The 21,966-nt window shown below is 50.1% G+C and overlaps 1 protein-coding gene across 4 annotated transcripts in view; it reads right to left on the bottom strand.

The window, feature by feature from the left end:
• The window catches only part of ATP2B2 (ATPase plasma membrane Ca2+ transporting 2), a 360,418-nt gene that overhangs the window by 256,938 nt on the left and 81,514 nt on the right, over positions 1–21,966 (bottom strand). Inside the window, exon 1 of one of the 4 annotated variants that reach the window (XM_033131474.1) lies at positions 8,385–8,404. The exons of the other annotated variants lie outside the window; for them this stretch is intronic. The gene's annotated coding sequence lies outside the window, so the exon portion shown is untranslated. Of the gene's footprint in view, positions 1–8,384; positions 8,405–21,966 lie in introns of those variants that run through there. 4 annotated transcript variants of the gene reach the window in all.

Genomic DNA, 21,966 nt, shown 5'->3' with positions numbered 1-21,966 from the left:
AGTGACGTGGACCAGGTGGAGGGGAGATGGGTAACCAGGCTGGGTTTTCCCTCAGGCCTCTCAGTTCAGAGTTTTGTCTGTGCTGTCTGCTGAACAGTGGACCGTTTCTAGGCAAGAAACCAGCATGTGGCAGGCAGAGAAGATGGTATCAGAGAGCAGAGGGACGGGGGCCGACAGGCTGCCACCCCAGCACAGCTCTGCCTCAGCTCCTCCCTGAGCCAGGCCTGTGTAAAATAAGAAACATCTTCCTCCTGCCCTTGGGTTTAATTTCCCAAATGTGTCCCTTACCTGGATGCCCAAGGAAGGCTGGCATTCTGCAGGGTGAATTTTTCCACACTGAACATTAACTAGCTGCTGACCAGCAGGCAACTAACTACCTGCCCACGGCTCTCCGCCCACCTCCTGCTCATCATTCCAGCCTGAGTGCCCCCTGCGCCACCCCCACCTTCGTCACTCCCCCTGGGCCCTGGGCAGAGGGCTCTGGCAGCTAGCTCGACCCCAGCTGCTGAGTATTTAATTAAAATGGAATCACTGCTCACCCAGGAACCAGGGGTAAAACAAAAGGCCCTTTCATGGTGGGAACTGGCTCAGTGGCATCAGTGGCGTCGGCTACAGCTTCACTCACAAGCCTCTGGTTTCAAACTCCAGACGGGTTGGTGCTTTGGTTTTCCATCAGCAGGATCTATAGCCCTCACCCTGCCCCTGGCCCAACCTGTGCCAACTCTGGCTCTGGCTTGGATGGGGGTGCTCTCAGGCAACTCTCCTGGGGGTACCTGGGCACCACCTCTTTTGCTCACCAGAAAGCCAACTTTTTTCCTCACTGCAAAGTCAGGGAGGGCCTGAAAGGATGATCTTGAATGAGTGGGGTGACCATGGAAAACAGATGGAGGTGACACAGAAGACTAGATGAGGTGTTAGAGGCAGGGCAAGACTCAGAAGGCCCCAGGAGAGAGGTTGGGTCTGTAGTTGTGGCTCATCATCTAGTGGTTAAGGACCCCCATCTTGTAGCCAAACAAGACCCCCAGACTCCAAGACCTGGGCACACTCTGAGCCTGCACAAGTCAGCTGCTCTGAAAGAGGAGCTCCAGTGCACACAGGGAGGGCACCCTCGGGGGGAGGTCCCCTCATGTGCTGGGAACCTGCATGGCCTATCACTTCAAGACCCCTGAATATGGAGGAGACTTTGTGTGTCAAGCCTGCCAAAGGGCAGGGAAAGTGGCCACTATCTCTAGGCAGAAAAGGGGGAGGGTGTCTGCAGTGGCCATGACTGGAGGTGAGTGTGAGCAAAGACACTCCTGGAACACTCGGAATCGGCAGATATGAGGTTGAACCCTGAGCTCAAGGCCCGTATAAGGGGGCACCCCCCTGGCCGGTCCCTGGAGCATGTTCTGAAGCCACTCATATCATATTAAAGCATCAGCCCCCTGAGAGGAGGAATAATGCAGAGAGAAAGGCCTGGAAGCCTAGGGTTTGGCGTGGCTCTGTCCCAACGCTGTCAGACCTTTCCCTCTCTGGGCCTTGGTTTCCTCATTTGTAAAATGCAGGTCATAATTTGAACCCCTGGTTGTGCAGTAACAAAACACTAATAGATCTCCAAGATTCTTTCAATGGAACATTCTGTCCAGTCTCCCTCCCATCCCTTGTCTCCTCTCCTCATTGAGGCCAGTATCTGAGCAAAGCCAAGTAGGGAAGGCCCTCTCAGAGGCAGCAGAGGACACTCATGAGCATGCACATACCTCACAAGCTTGCACACGAGAGCTGGGAAGGCCACCGGGGTGGCCCACAACCCCAGGACTTGGGCAGAGCCTGACGGAGGACTAAGCCCTACTCTGACCTCATTAGGAGTGATCACCGGTTCCCCTCCAGCCTCCCAGGGAGTGATGCTTAGTTTTCTTCATTTCCCCCCACTAAGCCTGCTCCTGGGCACATAAATTCATTAATATGGGATTACAGGGATTACAGGCTGCCCCACCCTAAAGGTGACCCAGGGCAAACTTGTGGAGCCTCAAGATGTCCTCCTCACCAGGCAGAGGAAGAAACTGAGGCTGGAGCAGCTCTCACAGGAAGGCAGAGGGAGTGCTGGGTTGAAGATCTTGGAGCCCCTCTGCTTTCCCCACCCTTACCAAAAGGAGGGAAACATGGAAAGCTTGCCTACCTGCTGGGCACAGAAATGGGGGCCGTCCTGGAATCCTACCCACTCCCTTTCCTCTTTCGCACCCCTCTGTGGGCTTCTCAAGCCCAGATTTCCCTAGGCTCTGTCAGTGCTGGAAGGGTTACAACATGACCCCAGACTCTGGAGACCACCAGAATGGTGATTTCAGGAGGCACTAAATGATATTGCCCCATGGTATGGAAATGGGGTTCGGGCTCCCTTCCATTTCTGTTGGTTCTTTCCAGGAAAAATGACTCATCTCAGAGTCAGTGTGTCTTTAATACCCACCTGCTGCCTGCCTGTACTTGCTGACTCCCCTCCCTTCTAACAGAGACAGAGAGGGAAGGAGAGAGAGGGAGAGAAGACCTCAGGCTACAATAGCTATGGAGAATTTAGTAACATGGTTTTTTAATTTCTTTGTATTTGATTGTTAGCTTCTATGTATGACAAGTGATTTCTATTTCACTACGTTACATATTCAAGTTTATCTTTAAAATAATAATAATCACATAAAATGGTGCGTGGGTAAAAGCGAGAATAACTGGGTAATGCTGCAGGTGGTTTTCACATATGGTGAAAATTGTGAGGCAGAACACAAATGACTGCAGTTGGGGAAAGGTGATATGGAGGACAAACTCCACCCTTTGCAGATGGGTAAACTGAGGCCCAGAGAGAGAAAAAACTTGCCCACGGGGAGCTGATGGCAAAGCCGGGATTTGAACCAGGCCACACTTGGTACTACCCTTCAGAGCCTCCTTCCGCCTCCATTTTTGGGGCTGTTTCATGTCTTTCCCTCTGGACTGATGGGGGGTGGACAAGTCCTTCTCTTGACTTCTCAGCTCCCTCTCCCACCTGTTCCCTTTTCCCCTACTCTCCGTTTCAGACCATCCTTACTCTGTTCAAGGGACAGAAACTGGAATTAGACAGACACCACTGTGAGGTGTATTTAGAAAGAACTCAGACTTTGGTTGCCAGCCCTGGGTGACCGAGCCATTGCAAGCTGAGCGTGTCTGCACCAGCAACTCACCTTCTCTGGGCCTGGCCTCCTTTCCTTCGTAGGAAAGGATAACCTCGCCACACCTCTGGGGACCGCGGTGAGGCTTAGCTGGGTGGACACCACTAAAATGCCCAGCGTCGTGCCTGGTGTATTTGGCCGACGCTCAATAAGTGTTAGTTCTCTAATAGAATAGTTTCTTTTCGAAAAAAGTGCAGCTGTGCTGTGAATGTCCTTGGTGTGCTCAGTGACACTCTTAACAGCAGATGAGAAGTCTTAGAACCATTTTAAAAATAGATAAGAAGTCATTTATAATTTGTACACTCATTGTTGGAATGCAAATGATGCTGCTAAAAGCCTGCTCTCCTAAGTGGGCTTGTTAAACCATCAATCTGCTTAGCAAATCCTTTTCTTCTCTCAAGTGCAGGTAAAATCCCTGTGCAAGAGTTCAGGACAGTGGAGCTCACGGACTGGCCCCTGGGAATGAGGTTTTATTATGTAGTAATTATGGGGCCTGGGTAACCCATATGCTCTCTGCTCGCCCTCCCCAGTTCCCTACATCATGGGGTGGGGTGGGGTGGGGAGAATTGATCAGAGCTGATACATATGTTCACAGGTCTTCGTTCTGGCATTAAGGATCAATCTGCCTTCTCCCTCTTTGGTCTTTCTAGGAACAAAATACAAACCAAAACCCAAGAAATAAACCTCTCAACTCTCAGACTACAGAGCAGCCACAGAGAGCACAAAGATCCTACGGGTCCCTGGAGAGAGTGGAATCCGGGTGGAGAGGTAATTCTGAGTCTTCAGCGTTCCCATTCTTGAGAGCTGCATGTTTGGCCAGGGCCACGTCTGCCCGTGGGTGTCCCCCAGGCATCTAAACTTAACTCGTCCCAAACCAGACTCACTGCCCCTCCTCTCCTCGCCCCTGTACACTGCTCAGCCCCAATTCCTCACCTTGGTGAGAAGCACCACGAGTCACCACGTGGGTGGTCAGGGAGCCGGGGGGGGGGGGGGGGGTCTCCTGGTCTCCCCTCTCTTACACTCTCCAAGTGGATCTCTGCACAGATTTGATTCCTCTCCTCTCACCCCCCAGTCTTGGTCCCGGCCACGAGCTTCTGTCTGGAGCCCTGTTAAGCGTCCTGACCCCCCTCTCCGCCTTCTTCTGCCCCCACCAAGCCAGCCTCCATATGTCAGGTGGAGTGATGGCTGTAAGACAAACTTCCCATCATTTCACTCCTCTGCCCGAAACCTCAGAATCTCCCCTGACCTTCCAGATAAAGTCCAAATTCCCTGACTCATCTGCAGAGCAAGCACTGATTAGGCACCAGCTATGTGCCAGGTCTTGCCCCGACTGTCAGACACAGCCTGCCGGCGTGAAGCAGAATCTGGACAGCACAGCTACACTCCCGCTGGTACTACCACCCACCCCGCTGCGAGGGTCTACACTAGAGGCTGCAAATGGCAGGTATATTTTGTTTGGCTTCCCCAGTGTTGGCCCCATGTTTCAAAGTCAAGAGATTTCACATAAAAACCTAGGTTGCTGGCATCTCTTGAAAACCTGGAAGACCTGGCAACATTTGGCCGGCAGTCCCAGCAGCAATTGCCTGGAGCGGAGTCCTAGTTCCCTTAGAGCCATCAAGCACTTTCCAGTTGGCCATGGTCCCCACCACTCCATATTGCCTTACACCTAGCCTGTTTCTCTCTCTTCTCTCTGAGCTCATGTGCCTGCGTCCTGCAGATATTAGAACCTGCTCCTCCTGTTCCATGTCCAGTTTCTCCAGTGCATCTGACTCTTCTTGCCCTGACCTTTTGCCTCTGCTGGTTCCTCTTCGTGAAATCCCCTTTTTCATCCTGTTGGATGGGAAAATACCCCCACATTGCATCGAAACATCCTTGTTTATTCATACTTCTGTCTCCCCCACTACAATGTGAGCCTGCCCCATCTCTCTCTACAGCAAAACATACTGACTCCCCCCACAACAGACAGTCCCACAGAAAATCACTGGTGGGTGGATCGACAGATGCTAATAGTAACAAAACAATAGGGCTGACCTGTGTGTGCGCTCCGGGTGAAGCGTTTCACATGTGTGATCTTATTTAACGTTCAATAGAACCAACATGGGATATGAGTATTATCCCCATTGCACAGATGGAGAGACTGAGGCTGGAGTTGGGTGGGGTGGGGGGGTCTGACTGCAAAGCTGGGCTGATCACCATCCCTGAGCAGTAGCCTCCTGCCCCTCTGGTGGGCTCAAAGTCCTTTTATCTTCCCACCTGATAAGTCAATGCCCAGGGGGCCAGGCTGGGAGGAAACTGGACAATGGCTCCAGGAACCAGGCCTGGGGCACCAGGAAAGAAGTTCCCGAGCCTGGGAGGTCTCAGCTTATCAGGAAGACCTGAAAAGACCTGAAGACTCCCATGTCCAGGTGGCCCTGGGCATCTGGGTCATGCTGAGCAGCACCAGCACTGGGCTGCTGTTTGCAGCAGAGGAGCTCAGGGTTCAAGCCCGGGTTCTGCCACTCATGAGCGAATGAGACCCTAGGCGAGATGCTCCATGTCTCTGAGCCTGTTTCCTCACCTATAAAATGGAGGTAACGACTGTACACCCCTCCAGGGGGGGAGTAAACGTGAAAGGGCATGATGTACACCAAGCACTGAGGCCGATGTGTAACAGAGGCTGTGGTCACGATCTGCAGAATCCACGGGCAAAGCTGCAGTCTGCACCAGCCAACTCTGGCAGCTCAGCCTGGGACTGGTGGCGGGTGGAGGCAGGGGCCTGCCTAGGGTCCTCGGCCGGCCTTCATGGAGACAGAGGGCAGGCTGCACCCAAACTCCTGCTACTGCGTCAGGCTGTGGATCCACGCTCCTCTCCTTAGTTCACTCCTGTGGGTGAACATGAGTGCCTGGGGCTGTGCATAGGTGTGTGAGCCTCGAGGGCAGGTAACTGTGTGTACCTGGGAGGCTACTGTGTCCGTGCTCATGGCTGGTTTGGAATACTACCGCATGTCTGCCCGTGTATATGCCCACCCGCGACTCCTCAAGGGCCTGGACAATGTGTGCCTTGGTCACTGTATCCCCAAAGCCTGCCACATAGTTGGTGCTCAGTAAATACAAGTGTGATGAAGGAGTCTCCACACACACACACACACACACGTGCACACACACACATACACACCCTCTGTTGCTCCCAATCTGTTTTAACAAACAATTTGGTAATTCTAGGATGAATTTCACACTGTTTTTAAATGTTCTGTCTTTCTTAACTTCACCCAGAGACCGAGATGCACCACTGACATGATGGTCAACTCGATGGGGGCAGAGGAGAAGCCCACACCTGAGTTGACCAGGCTTGAGCAGGAACCCAGTTCTACCAGGTACTGGCTGTGTGACACTGGTCAGTGGCTTTCCCTCTCTGATTCCTTTGTGTGAGGACTGAATGTGTCTGGACAGGAGAAAACCCCGGCACAGAGCCCAACACAATGAAGTTGTCTGTCCTGCTGACTTTGACCTGAGGATCCCCCACAAAGCTGGGCACCCCCAGCTCTTCAGCACTGGGGCTTTAGAAACACTTAGAAACTCTTTAACCAATGTTTCTGTTTCTTCTAACCCCAAGGACTGTTCCAAAGCTAAGCAGAATCCCTGGCCTCTCAGGAGAAGGGTCAGCGGTGGGCGGATGCAATGCTCACTTAGCTATTCTCTAGTTCCCCCCGCCTGCCTCTCTGCCACCCTGTCCAGGGTCTCCTGGCACCCAGCTAGGACACAGGGTCACTCGTTCTAATTGCCCAGTTTCAAGCTCAGGCTCTGCAGCAACCTGCACGTAGCATTTCCATTCAATACTTGGAAAATCTGGCCCAAAGTGGGGACATGACACCCCTTTGTCATACTTGCACTCAGTATATTATTTACTCCCAAGCCGCGAAGGTCAGCCTCAGCACACAGTAGGTGCAGGGTCAGAGTTCACTGTCTGACTGATGGCTGATCTCACGAGTTCCGTGTCTACATGTGGAGTACCAGGAATCTGGCTTTGACGAGGCATCTCCAGAAGTTTTCTCACGGAGCCTGCTGGGATAAGGAACTGAGGGTACCTGCAGGTGACACCACCGTGAAGTGATGTCCCTCTAGCGTTACCTCTCCTGCCTCCCCCTCCCACCTGCTCCTTCCCCCTCACCCCCTGGCTCATCGAGATGCCCCATCGCCTCCCCAGTGCCCACTGCCCACTTTGAAATCACCCCGGCTCCTCCTTTTCCCTCACAGCTGACCCTCCAGCCAGCCTTGCTGCTCGGTCTCAGAAAAGGGCAGCGCTGCCCCCTGTTCCCCACCTCCCCACTGCACTGCCCTGTTCTAAAGCACCGGCCTCCATGACTCTGACGTCCAAGGTTTCCCCGTCAGGGTGTTCCTCCTCACCCTGTTCACACTATAGCCAGACTGAGTCTTCCAAGATGCAAAACGGATCACATCACACCACAGTTTTAAAACCTTCAGTGCTTGTCACCTGCCTGCAGGACTGAGTCCAGACCCCTTTCCCTGGCATTTGAGGCCTTTTGTGATGTGGTCCTGCCAGTCTGTTCTGCTTACTTTCTGCAGCCTCTCCTCAGTCCTGCTGAGTCTGTCACCACACACGATGACATTTTTGTATGTCCAAACCTCTTTGCCGTCACTCATAACATCTTGGCTGCGTTCTGCAGAACTCCTACTCATCCTTCAAGACCCAGCCCAAATGGTCCCTCCTCTGTAAAATCTTCTCTAGCAACCTAAAGCCCAGTTGTCCGATTCCTGACTGGGGCAGACCCTCTCCTATCATATATCACATGGCACTACAGTTATCTAAGCAACCATCCTCCTGGCAAGACTAGGGGCATTTCTGGGTAGAGGCCTCATTCTAATCCTCATTGAACCCCCTGGTGCCCAGAAGGGAGCCTGGCATGTACAAGGCTCTCAGTAAACATCTGGCAAAGAATGAGGGAAGGAGCTAAGGTCCTTCGGGGAAGTCTTATAACTGCCTTGCTTTGGGTGCGAGCCAATAGCAAGCTTCCTTCCCCAGAATCCTGGGCCACCCCAAGTGCAGACAGAGCCAAGTCCTGCTGCTGCTTCACAGAATCACTAGGAACAGCTCTTGAGCTGTTTCCTCCTTTAAACTCAGCAGCAACAGCTTTATCAGCTTTGTTTTTCTAGAAGTCCTGGAGTCCACGGCTCCTTCCCAGCCTCCATGGTTCACGGCACACACAACCCCTCACTTACCCTTCCGAGCATGTCCCAGACCAGCTCTGCCAGAGGAGTGGGCCTCTCCCGTGCCCTGAGCTCCAGGCCAGAGGGGTCTGCAGGGCGAGCAGCTGTCCAGAGCTCTGGCTGCCAGCAGCAGAGGCAGACAGAGCCACTGCTGCAGAGCCCGCAGCCACCCCCACCCAGGACTGCGGCTCTGGCAGCTGCAAGGAACCTCCCAGCATCGATCAGTCCTGCTACTACAAGCCTCCTTGGCACGCCTGGCTGAAGCCAGGAGCTTTGTGAGTGTACGTAAAAAGAAGAAAATTAAAGAAAAACGTATAACAAAAGGTCATTGGTGGGGGTGAATAGCAAGCCATTTGCCTACACAAAAATGCCACTGGACGGGGTGGAGGAAGGCCCTCTGACACCCATGCGAGGGGCGGGGCTGCAGAGGGTACTCCAGGTAACTGAAGGTGAACCCTGAAGAGCCACCTCCTCTGCCTACCAGGGTTTTTCTGCTCTTTTCATGGGACTAGGTATACACTCACAGCGTAACCTGCAGCAGAACTCACTTGTAATTTCAGCATCTTTTGATGACTCAGGGCTAACGAGGTGAATATCGCCGGGACACCGCAGTGCCTTCCGTCTGCTCAGGGATGAGTGTGGCGTTCGGCCAGATCCGGACCGACCCCACCGGGCTGGGGCCCTCCTCCACCACCCGGCTCTCCAACGCCCACACGCGGCTGCTCCTGAGGGCACCGCACATTCCGAATGGACTTACCACAGTTCTGAGAAAAGCTGTGACTCAGTCTACCCTCTCTGACCATTCCTGGTTCCTTTGTTTCTCCCTGCCCCCCTTGTTTTCTTCTTGCGTCTCCCTCATCTGTCTCTCTGCCTGGCTCTCTGTCTGTCTGTCTGTCTATCTATCCTTAGAACAAGAGTCCACTATCGTAGGCTCTGGCCTGAGCCTTCCAGCCTGACCAATCAGTTCTGCCCTCTGGACTCCGAAGCTTCTCATTCCCTTTGCTTCATTTTTGAGTGGCCTCATTTAGGGGCATTTCCAGGACATTGGGGCTCTTCCAGGATTTGACCAAGGGATTCCCAAAGTGGGGTCCAATGGGAACTGCGTTTGAGGAGACCCGGCCTCTGGGGCTTGCAAAGACGGTGGAGGTGAAGGAGAAAGGAGCAGCCACGCCAGCTGAGAGACCAGCTCAGACCGACGTCCGCGCCAGCCTCAGAGACCCAGTGAGCGGGCGTGCACGTCGGGCAGAAGCAGGCAGACTCCAGACCCAGGCTTGGGGTCCCAGGGACACCGCTTCCCATCATGCTCCCCCTGCTTATTGGCTGGGTTATCCAGGGCAAGCTAGTTAGCCTCCCTGAGCCTCAGTGTGCCTGCATGTGAAAATGGACAGAACGATGTCCTCCCCTTTCAGCAGGGGTACAAGTCTCTAGTGAAGTCGCGCCCACAAAGCCCCAGGCACGGAGCTAGCACACGGAAGCTGCTCACAAGACCTCACTGCCCATCCCCCACATCTCCCTGGGGGCTCATGGAAGACACTGAGAACTAGGTAGGGAAGTTCCAGAAAGCTGTGAAATACCACCTCAGCCAGGAAGAGCCGGGCACTGGCTTTTTAAGAACTGGTCCTGAGGCTGCCTGGGGAGGATGGGCAGGAGCAGGAGGGGCCAGCATCCCCCAGCACGTCCACCATCTGCCTCTAGATCCCAGACATCTCAAACCCATGCCCTCTGCCCACATTTCGAGCTACTTTCACAACCGTGTGTGTCGGTAACCTCTAGCCCATATCACTAGCTGCTTTTCTCACAGATGCCTTTCCCCACAAGACCTGTGATTAAACTACCACCACGTTCCCTGCAGGAGGACGATGAAATAGCGGGGTCACAGGCTTCCAGGTAAAGTGACTGGCTTGACAGGTTCCAAACTGAGAATGTCATAGGCCTCGCCCGCTCTCCAGGTGTCTGATGGAGCCAGGATTCCTAATAACCGTCTTGAAAACAAAGGAAGCCTCCATGCGTCCAAACCCACGTCTCATCCTGGGTCTCATCTCTCTCCCCATCTCCTCTTTTTCTCTTTCCTTCCCTCCGTTCTTTCTTCTCTCCACTTTCATGGTATATTAAAAGATTTAGGGAGGAAATATCAACACCTACTAGAGGGAACCTTGGCCCAACGTCTCGGAGCCTGTCTACTCCTCTGTGAAATGGGAGGTGTTGGGGAGGGTCCTCCCAGCCTACACCTGCCGTGCGTCTGTGTTAAGCTGGGTGGAGCCACACAGGTAGCTGGAGGCACCAGTGGAAGAGCTCCCTCAGTGATCATGAAAAGGTTACAGAAGCGCATCCAGCTGCGCTGGCCTCCTGCCCTACCCCTTCCCCCGCCCTCTCAGCAGGTGGCACGCAGCCTGACTCAGCCAGGATGTGCCCATTTCACAGGTGGGAAACCAGGCCCCAGTGGCTCACAGGTGCACCTCCATAGACCTGAGACGTTGCAGAATCAGGTGCCAAATGCCACCTTGGCAGGAAGGCACTCTCCTGATTTTATCCGTCCGTCTGTTAGAACTGGTGTTTCCTATCCACTCCTGAGCCCTGCTTTCTACAGGGCACTTCTGCTAAGTGCTTTCTCCCCAGTGTTATTTTAAGTTAGGACAATGCATGCTGGCAGCGGTGGGCAGGCCACTGCTCCTGTTGTACAGATGAGGAGCGATGAGGGCTGCAAGCGGAAGCGTGCCCCTGTCCGGGCTCTGTGCATGGTGGTGGCGGTGGTGGCTGAGGGGACAGGCAGCGGTGTGTGGGACCCATGCCTGCCTCTCTGGCCCACAGCCCTCCTCCAGGGAAGTGTCCTCACACATCTGCCTCATCTGGCCCCCACCACACTCTCCTCCTGGGGTCTCCCGTCCTTCTCATCCATGCCCTTGACAGATGGAGGCCGCCTGAGGGCTTGGGAGTCTGCTGAAGGCCACACTGAGGTGACCGGAGCAGAAGTATTCTAGAGGGAACTAGACCTCGCTCCTGAGTGGCTCAGGTGGGATTCAGGGATTGTTCCACCCCCATTCCGGGGAAGCCTGGCCAGCACCCCACACTCAACTCGCACAGGCTTTTCTGTCTGAGTTCTCATCCCAGCCTATCCCGTCTCCCTACTGCCCTCTCGTAAAACTCCTTTTCAATCCACATTACCTCCTATCTCTGGCAAATCCTCACAGTGGGGCCGTGGATAATGACTCAACCTCTCTTCTCAGATCCCTCACCTGCGAAGTGTACTAAGAGCATTAAATAAGAGGACGGGCCCAGCATGTCCCCAAGCACATAGAAGGTACCTGAAGTTGTTGTTAGGCCTGTCCCCGATCAGGAATGACTTCTCCTGGCTCTACGTTTCTGCCATCCCCCCTTTCCGTTTTCACACTCTGTTCTACAGCATGGGTAGCGACTCCCATCTCTCCTCGGCCATGCCTCTGAGCTGCCGGAAGATGCCTAGCACCTCCGGTAGGCATTCACTCAGTGAATGTTGGACCCCTCTTTCTGGCCACCAGCCGTGCAGTGCTAGCTCCTTCACCCCTCCCTAGGTCCCATAGCCCGTCGGGGGGGCGTCTCCGCTCCATCTCTGCTTCCTCACCGCCCTTCCCACCTTGGTCCTACCCAGTTGGCTTCCATTACCTCCCCTCTCCTCCCCTGGAGCCACTCAGCCCCATCTTGCCAAGTCCAGTGGCCATTTCTTGGTTCTCCTCTTCCTTGACTTGCAGCAGCACTTACACGGAAGCTCACCCCTCCACGTGAAACACTTGCTTGGGGCCCCTGCTCTCCCTGGTTTTCCGCCTGCATCGCAGGCCACTCTTAGGCTGGCTCCACCTCTCCCTGACCACCGACTGTTGGACACCTCCCAGCACAGCCCTGGGCTCTCCTTTGCCTCCTAACTACATTTACGTCCTGAGTTATCTCACGCAGTCCCCGGGCTTAACATGTGATCTATATAGCGCTCTCTCCCTGCGCCTCAGGCTTGTAGATCCGACCGCCGACCCCACATCTCCACTTGGGTGTCTCATGAACATCTTAAAGGCAACATGGCTAAAACACCCCCTCATTTCCCCACCAACCCACTACCTCCCACCCCCAGCCCTGGCCTGTCATCTGCCAGAGCTGGTAAATGGCACCAGAATCCAGCCTGTTGTATAACAAAGAATTGGACTGGCTTTTGTCCCTGGTTCCTGGGAGGGAGACTCTACATTCCTTGGCCTTTCCCAAGCAGAGAGTGTGCTTGTTGTTCATGAAACCAGGGACCACACATGAGTTTATGCCAACCCGCTAAGTCAGGATGGGGGCCGGGCACCAGAAAGACCAATTGTGGGGTTAGAGGGTAGAGCTTTGAGCCAGCCCACATCCAGGGAGGGAAAGGGAGAAGGAATGGAAATTGAGTTCCAACACTCATGCCTGCGTAATGAAACCCCAATACAACCTGAGGAGCTCAGTGGCGCTTCCAGTTTGATGAATAACTGATGTGCTAGGAGAGTAGACGTGTCCCTGGTGGGACGCTGCCAGACCTCACTCTCTGTCTCTCTCCATTTGGCTGGTCCTGATCTACGTCCTTTATAATACAGCTGTAATTGTAAGTACAGTACTTTGCTGAGTTCTGTGAGTCACTCTAATGAGTTATCATACCAGAGGAGGTATGGGAACCCACAGGTTTATAATTGGCCCATCAGAAGTGGGGTAGCTTGGGGACTGCCACCTGAAGTGGAGGTGACCTCCTGAGGAACTGTGTCCTTTAACTTGTGGGGGTCTGGTCTAACTCTGGGTGCTTAGTGTCAGATTTGGATTGGTACCCAATGGTGTTGGTGTCAGAATACACCCCAAGAGTCACCCATGATTCCTCGCTTTCCCTCTTCCCCCACCACATGCACTATAAGAGTAGTTCCGACCAGCTCAGTCTTCACATCCATTCAGAATATGGTGGCCCCTTCCTCACCCCTACGGCTGCCCTCGTGCTCCAGCTCCCATCCTCTCTCACCTGAGTTCCTGCAGCTGCCTCCTTCCTGGTTTCCAAGCTTCCACCTGTGTCCCCAGCAGGCGTCTGCTAACACGAAAGTCAGCCTGCGTCACTCCCCTGCTTGAAAGCTCACACGCCCCCAGCCCACACAGAATGAAGGCAAAGCGCTCACCATCTGGCGCCTCTCCTCCCTCCCTGACCTCACTTCCTATCGCTTGCTCCCGGCTCTGGACCTCGCCATCCTGACTCCTCCATGCTCCCCAGACAGCCCAAGCCTAGGCCTGCCTTAGGGCTTGGCTTTTCCCTTTGCCTGGAATGTTCTCAGTTCTCATTCCTGTCATTCCAGTCGGAAAGGTTACCTCCTCAGAGAGGTCTTCCCAGCCCACCTTCTGTGAAATAGCCCTATCCCCCCAGCCACTCTCCTCCTCTCTCTCTCCTCTCGCAGGCTTTATTCTCCCTGACTGCCTTTCTGGCATATTGTACATGAATCTGTTTAACTGCTATTGCCCATCTCTCTTAGTAGAATCACAGCTCTCTGAGGGCAGGAACTACAGCTGCGTGGGTTGCTGTTGTATTCCCAGTGCTTGGCTCAATAAATATCTGTCAAATGAATAGTAAATATGTGCCACAAATAAAACTGTCCAGGTTTAGGGAAAGATATCACGCAAATGATCTGGTGTCTCCTGGAATTTCTTGTTTTGCAGCTGGGTTGTTATAGACTTATTTACATAGATGTGGAAGGAAATACAATAGGGCTATACAGTTTAAACAGTTTGAGAAAGAAAATACGTGCTTTGTTAGCAGGTAACATATTTTGCTCTAAGAGCAAAATATGCCAGATCAGTTACTTCAAATGTTATTGAGAGATTAAATACAAAAACATAATTGAGAAAAATGCATTGAATGTGGAATCTCCTAACTTGGGTTTTAGTCTTGTTTCTCCCATTTCTGAATTGTGTGACTTTGGACAAGTGGCATCCTCTCTGTGAGTCTCAGTTTTGCTATCTATAGAATGGGAGAATGCTCATACCTCCTGGCCTGTGTCCCAGAGTCACTTAGAGGGTGGTGGATGGAGCAGACCCATCGGATGTTATTTAGTTGACTCTTGTGTGAACCTCTACCAGGGGAGGTAGTCCCAGGACATTTGAGCAAGAAATTCAGAGTCAGTACCAAGTAGATCTCTAGGAATAATAGTCAGTTATCATTCTTCCAGGAATGGGGCTGAAAGAAGAGGTTTTGCTGAATCGGAGGAAAATGCTGAAACCAAGCTATTGTGTGTTGTGGGGCCAGGTTTTCTTAATCATTCATCCCCTCCACAACTCCAAGACCCTGGACACAGTCCTGGGAACCAGGCTGGTGGCCTCTTCACCTCTCTGGACCTTGAGACAGGCTGAAATGTCCTGCCATCCCTGTTGGCTGACTACTGGGATTGCTGTGAGTCAGAACCCCCCTGAGGGGCTGTCAGTGGGGCTGCTGGAGCTCAGTGTGAGTTTGGCAAAGCCACCCCCAAATATCTCTGCAAGTGTCTTTCTTTCTGCCCTTGCCTAAATCCCAAGCCTGGGCTCATCCCTGGCTTTCTCCCTTTCCGCCCACTTCTTGACTATCATTATTTTCTGTCCACTTCTCACCACCTACAACCATCATCGAGTCATGGCTACCACCATTTCTTCCCTGGATAACTGTGTCAGCCTCCCAACAGACCCCATTCCTGCTCCCAGCCATCTATCCACTCCCAGCAGCAGCCAGAACAGTCTTTTAAAAACACAAATCTGGAGAGGAGATCCAAGATGGCCAAGTAAACACTGTGCCTGCTTCCTTCCATGAACACATTAAAATTACAACTAAATTACAGAACTATCAACCTGAAGAACCATCTAAAGTCTAGCTGAACAGAAGTTTCATAACTAAGGTATAAAGAAGAAGCCATGTTGAGACAGGTAGGAGGGGTGGAGGTGTGGAATGGGCCCCAAACCTCCACGTGACAGTTGAGAGCCGGGAGAGATACCTTAGTCATGGAGGTTCCCCACAGGGGAGGGAGAGACCCCAGCCCCACACTCCCTAGCCCAGACTACTGGAGCTGGGAAGAGGAGCCCCCACAACATCTGGCTGTGAAAAACAGTGAAGATTCCAACCATCCGATAGGACCAAAAACTGCAGGAAACCCAGATGTCCTCTTAAAGAGCCTGTGCACAGACTCTCTTGCAGGCACTCACCATGGACTCTGATGGAGGGACAGTAACTTGGGGGTGGTGCGCTGTTGGAGGCATAAGGGGGACAGACTGAGGAGTGTGGCTTCGAAGTGAGGACTGGAGGACAGTTACCATTTTCCCTGTGTGAAGTTTTTCTCCTGTGCAGCTGGCAGGAGGGCATCATTTTCCTGTGTTGAGCCCACCCCGACAGGAAAAATCTGAATCTGATTGGCCTGGTGAGCTCTGCTGCTCCACACTGTTGACTCCCCGATACCCTGTCTGACCCAACTCCCTCAACACCTGAGGCACTTTCTCTAAGACCAGCCAGCCCCACCCACATTGCACTCTTTCTTGAAAAACTATGAGAGTCTGCAGGACCCAGGAGAGCAGAAGCTGGCCTCTGTGTGATCTGAGACCTTTCCTGAGTAGCTCCAGACTCAGCACTGGCACCAAACCAGAGTCTATATTAACCTGTTGACCACAACTCTTCCCACCCTAGTGACTCCCAGAGACCCTGCCCCATCCAATTCATGTACCGCAATAGGCTTTATCTTTTGCAGAGCTACTCCAGACCAGTACTGGTGGTAGCCATGCTCATTGTGCATCGAGATCTCTCCCATGCACCTCTAGGGTTACCACAGGTAGTGGGTGAACAATAGCGGATTGTTTTGTAGCTCCTACCAGACAGTCCCCAGCCAGTCACAGGCAGTGGGTGATCTGGGCCTGCACTGGAGCCCCTCACAAGAGGCCCAGAACCAACATACTTGGAGGTTGGCTCAAACTACCACAGAGCACCACCCAATTAGTCCCACAATAGGCACACACAAAGGAGAGTCTCAACAGGCACCAGAGACTGCTGAGGTGAATCCCACTCTGTGGGATAATTCCCCAGCACAGCAGCATACAAGCTGTGGATGCTGCCAAACCCTACAGCCAATCAGCCTGAGGGTCACTCCCACACACTGACAAGCCAAGGGAAATCAAGGCTCAAGTATAAAAGGAGGGCACACACAACCCACACAGGGGACACTCCTGGAGCACCCAGAGCAGGTGACCAGGGAGACTGTGCCAGGGCCCCACAGGGCACCTACTACATAATGCCATCCGGTAAACACTGGGAGATATGGCAGATCTACCTAATACATAGAAACAAACACAGAGAGGCAGTCAAAATGGGGAAACAGAGAAATATGTCCCAAATGAAAGAACAGGAGAAAACTCCAGGAAAAGAACTAAACAAAATGGAGGCAAGGAAATCTGCCAGAGACAGAGTTCAAAACAAAAAGTTATAAAGATACTCAAGGAACTTAGTGAAAACTTCAACAGAGAGACAACAAGCATAAAAAAGGACATAGAAACCATAAAAAAGAACCAGTCAGAAGTGAAGAATACAATAACTGAAATGAAGAATGCACTAGAAGGAATCACCAGCAGATTAGATGAAGCAGAAGATTGAATCAGTGATTTGGAAGACAAGGTAATAGATAACACCCAATTGGAACAGCAAAAAGAAAAAAGAATAAAAAAAATATGAGGAAAAATCCCCACAAAAAACAAATAAACAAACCTTTGGGACAACATCTAGTGTAACAACATTTGCATCATAGGGGTACCAAAAGGAGAAGAGAGAGAGCAAGGGATTGGGAACCTATTTGAAGAAATAATTACTGAAAGCTTTCCTAAGCTGGTGAAGGGAACAGACATACAAGTCCAGTAAGCAGAAAGTCCCAAACAAGATGAACCCAAACAGGCCCACACCAAGACACATTATAATTAGAATGGCAAAGATTAAAGACAAAGAGAGAATCCTAAAAGCAGCAAGAAAAAGGCAACTAGTAATTTAAAGGGAGCTCCCATAAGATTGTCAGCTGATTTCTCAACAGAAACTTTCCAGGCCAGAAGGGACTGGCACAAAATATTCAACATGATGAAAAGCAAGGATCTACAACCAAGATTAATCTATCCAGCAGAGCTATCATTTAGAATCGAAGGACAGATAAAGACATTCCCAGACAAGAAAAAGCTAAAGGAGTTCATCACCACCAAACCAGTATTACAAGGAATGTTAGAGGGACTTCTTAAGAAGGGGGAAAAAAAAGATCTAAGTTATGAAAAATAAAATGGCAATAGCTACATATCTATCAACAATTACTTCCAACGTACATGGATTAAATGCTCTACTCAAAAGACATAGGAGGGCTGAATGGATAAGAAAATGAAATCCTTACATATGCTGCCTACAAGAGAATCACTTCAGATTGAAAGACACACACAGACAAAAAGTAAAAGCATGGAAAAAGAGATTTCATGAAAATGGGAACAAAAAGAACAAAAAGAGCTGAAGTAACAATACTTATACAAGACAAAATCGACTTTAAAACAAAGGCTATAACAAGAGACAAAGAAGGACCCAGAGTATTTATCTGAAGAAACACAAATATGACTTCGAGGGGACATGTTCATTGCAGCATTGTTTACAATGACCAAGATGTGGAGGCAGCCTGGGTTCCGTCGATGGAAGAACAGATAAAGAGGAGGTGGTACATATATACAATGGAATATTGCTCGGCCATGGAAGAGAACGGGTTCTTGTCAGCTACGGAGGCATGGATGGTATTTCACTGAGTGGAGTGTAAGACAGATAAAGACAGACGCAATGTGATTTGGCTTATACATGGAATCTAAACAACAAAATAAACAAACAAAACAGAAACAAACTCATAGATACAGAAATCATATTGATGGTTGCCAGATGGGAGTGGGGTTGGGGGATTAAGAAATACAAATTGGTTGTCACACAGTAATCATGGGGATGTAGGGTATAACATAAAGAATATAGTCAATAATATTGTAATAACTATGTATGGTGTCATATCAGTACTAGATTTGTTGGGGTGATAGATGGGAGAGGTCTGGGGGGCAGGGTGAAAAAGGTGAAGGGATTAAGAAGTACAAACTGCTAGTTACAAAATAGTCATGGGGATGTAAAGTAAAGCAGAGGGAATATAGTCAGTAATATGGTAATAACTATTTGTAGTGCTAGTTGAGTACTAATCAGGGGGATTATTTCTTAAATTATATAAATGTCTAACCACTATGCTGTCCACCTGAAATTAATATAAAATAATACTGAATGTCAACTGTAATTGAAAAATTTAAAAAGGGGGGGGAACTTGACGGGGTATAAGAGATCCAAATTTCCACGTATAAAACAAATAAGTCACAGGGATGTAATGTACAGCATAGGAAATACAGTCAATAATATTTTCTGATAGCGTGGTACAGTGTCAGATGGTTGCTGGACTTATCATGGTGATCACTTCTTTATGTATATAAGTGTTGAATAACTATGGTGTACCCCTGAAACTAATGTAATATTGTATGTTAACTATATCTTAATAAAAATCTTTTAAAAATGAAGTACTGATATAGGCTAGGGCGTGGATAAACCTTGAAAACATTAGGGTGACTGAAAGAAGCTATCACAAAACACCACGTATTATATTATTCCATTCACATGAAAGTGTACAAGAAGGAAATGTGTAAAGACAGAAAGTAGATTAGTGGTTACTTCGGGCTGGAGTGCGGGGCTAGAAAGGTGCTAAAGGACACAGGATTTCTTACTGAGGTGATGAAAATATTTTACAATTGACTGTGGTGATGGTTGCTCTGCGACTATTCTAAAAACCATTGAATTACACACTTTAAGTGGATGAATTGTATGGTATGTGGATGATCTCACAATAAAGCTTTGTTTTTTTTAAACCACAAATCTGTTCCTCTCACTCCCTGACTATAACCCTCTAGTAGCTTCCTGATGTTCCTGGGCTAAAATAAACCCTTCCGACAATAGTGGCTTTATGAAGCTGTCCTCCTGCCTTCACCTTTGACCTTTCCCCTCACCAGCCACCCCCCTTGCTTTTTATGTTCTAGTGAGGCTCAGAGTCTGGGATTCTAATGCTTCCTGCTCACTGCAGGACCCTTGCACAGGCTGTGCCCTTTGCAGGAATACCTTTTTCCCTCTTTTAGGCTTCCGTTTTCCTCACCTTCATCTTGGTCTGTCATCTAACATCTATGACCTGCTCAAGTAGATGCATTCTCACACATCTTGCAATTTTCACCTTAAATAAGCACTTCCTCACGGAAGCCCTCCTTGATTCTGCCACCCCTCCTCCACCATTGGGCTCTCATAGAAGACTGGCTTCACAGCATTCATCATGTTGTCATTATCATTTCATTATCTGTTTCCCCCATTAGGGGAAAACTCCATGAAGGCAGGGATACGTCTGTCTGGCTCACTCATCTCTCGTCAATGCCACACTCATAATAGGAACTTGATCATTTGTAAAACTTTATAGACTCACCCTGGAATCATATCGGAATCTCTTATGCTCCAACCACCTCTGCACTGATTTCCCTCACATCACCAATCTTGTCCCACGGACACTTGCTGAGCACCCACTTCTCAGCCCAGAGAGGCCTGGCAGCAAACAGGGAGAGGGAGGTGTGCAGACAGACCCCATGATATAGTTCTCCACAGCTCTAATGGGGGGCAAGCCCAAGAGGAGTGACTTCCTGGGAGGTCAAGAAAAGCTTCACGTCAGAGGAGCTTCATGAATGGGGCCTTAAAGGATGCTTAGGAGTTTGCCAGGTTGGGCGTGAAGTTGAGGGAAAGGCATGGACAAAGACCCAGAAAAATGAAGTTCCACTTCCAGAATTTATTATCTAGACATTCATCCTAGCACTTCTGCAAAGCCTTCTACCTAGATTTTGTTTTTTTGCTGCAGTCTTAGCTCTGTCCTCACTTTGCTCCACCTTTGCTCAAGAACCTGCGGTGGCTCCCTACTACTTTCCACCTTAACTGTAAGGTGCCTGCTTGCCACTGGATGCCTGCCTCAGCCTCTCGCTGTCTCTCCCATGCTCAGTGACTTTCTCCCTTATTACTTGCTGACATAATCAGTGTTGCTTCCACTAACTCAACAAGCCTTCCGTCCTTGACTTGCCCATCTTATTCCTTCTCTCTACCATTGATTCTATAAATCAAACTCACTTTGGAGTTGATACTAAGAAGAATTATTTTTGAAATTTGAGTTTTCATGTCCAAAAGCCCATTTGAATGCTTTAATTGTTCATAGCTACCTCACTGCTTCTTAGCACAGTAGAAGTACATGAAGAGTTTCTTAGTAAAATTAATTTTTGTGGTCTGAACTCTGACCTTGAGCAGCTAAATGGTGGTGGATGGGCTCAGTCAGGAAGGGTTGTACCTTTGCTTCTGGGTCCTGCTGGAGAGGGAAGGTGTGCTGTTTGCATTAGATGTCTGCATCACACCTCCCTGGGGACCTCTTAAAGGTGGGGACAATGTGTCCCCCATCTACACCCCCTTGCTCCCACTCCAGCTTCAAGCTCAGCGTTCTGCAAAATAAATGGCCACAGTCACCAGGCTGCCCCTGTTATGGGCTGAGTTGGAACCTCAAGATTCATATGTTGAAGCCCTAACCTCACAACGTGACTTTATTTGGAGAGGTAACTAATGTAAAATGAAGTCATCAGGGTAGGGCCTAATCCAATATGACTGATGCCCTTATAAGAAGAAAGATTAGGGCACAGACCACACAGACAGAGGGAAGGGCATGTGACGACACCGGCCAAGGAGAGAGGCCTCAGAAGAAACCAAACCTGCCGACACCCTGATCTTAGCCTTCTGGCCTCCAGAACTGTGAGAAAACAAATTTCCATCGCCTAAACCACACAGTCTGTGGTACTTGTTACGGTAGCCCTAGCAAACTGCAGCCCCCGAAGACAGTTCCCTCAGAACCACAGTTCTAGGGACAGAAGGAAGACCACGTTACACTGACATTGGCTTTGAGTAAAAAACAAAATTGAAAAAAAAATGTTTTGAGAAAAAGAACACTTAGAATGAAAAGTGCCAATATAATAATTCTTAAATAGCTAACTGGCAAACACACACATATTGTTGGGGCTGAGCATTTTTTCTTAACTATAACTACTCTTTGTGATCACATAAACAGTGAACATCCCACTGTGGGAAATTTAGAAAATGCAGAAAAGCACAAAGAAGAAAATAAGTTACCTGTCACACTCCCACTCTTAGATATCTTTTTCTCCAATTTTCTCCCCCTCCCCCATTCTCTCTCTCCTCTTTCTACTTTACTTACTTATGTTCCTTTCTAGCTATTTTTTAAAAATGCAATTAGAATTAATTTTGGCAAATTGCATTCATGTTGTTATCTATTTTTTAACTAATAGAAACAGTGCTGTGACAGAAATCTCTGTAGAAAAGTCTTAGTACGCAGCATGGGCTTTTCCCTCAGGACAAATTCACTAGAAGTAGAATCACTGCTACTTAACATTTTGAAAAAGGAAATTTTTAGAGTCTTAAAACGTTTGAAAAGGTTATGCCACTTTTGGGGGGCGGTGT

Source organism: Rhinolophus ferrumequinum, chromosome 17 (assembly GCF_004115265.2).
Source record: "Rhinolophus ferrumequinum isolate MPI-CBG mRhiFer1 chromosome 17, mRhiFer1_v1.p, whole genome shotgun sequence".
In the NCBI taxonomy this organism is placed as follows: Eukaryota; Metazoa; Chordata; class Mammalia; order Chiroptera; family Rhinolophidae; genus Rhinolophus; species Rhinolophus ferrumequinum.
The sequence above is the reverse complement of the archived record's forward strand: the minus strand, read 5'-3'. Positions and strand labels throughout refer to the sequence as shown.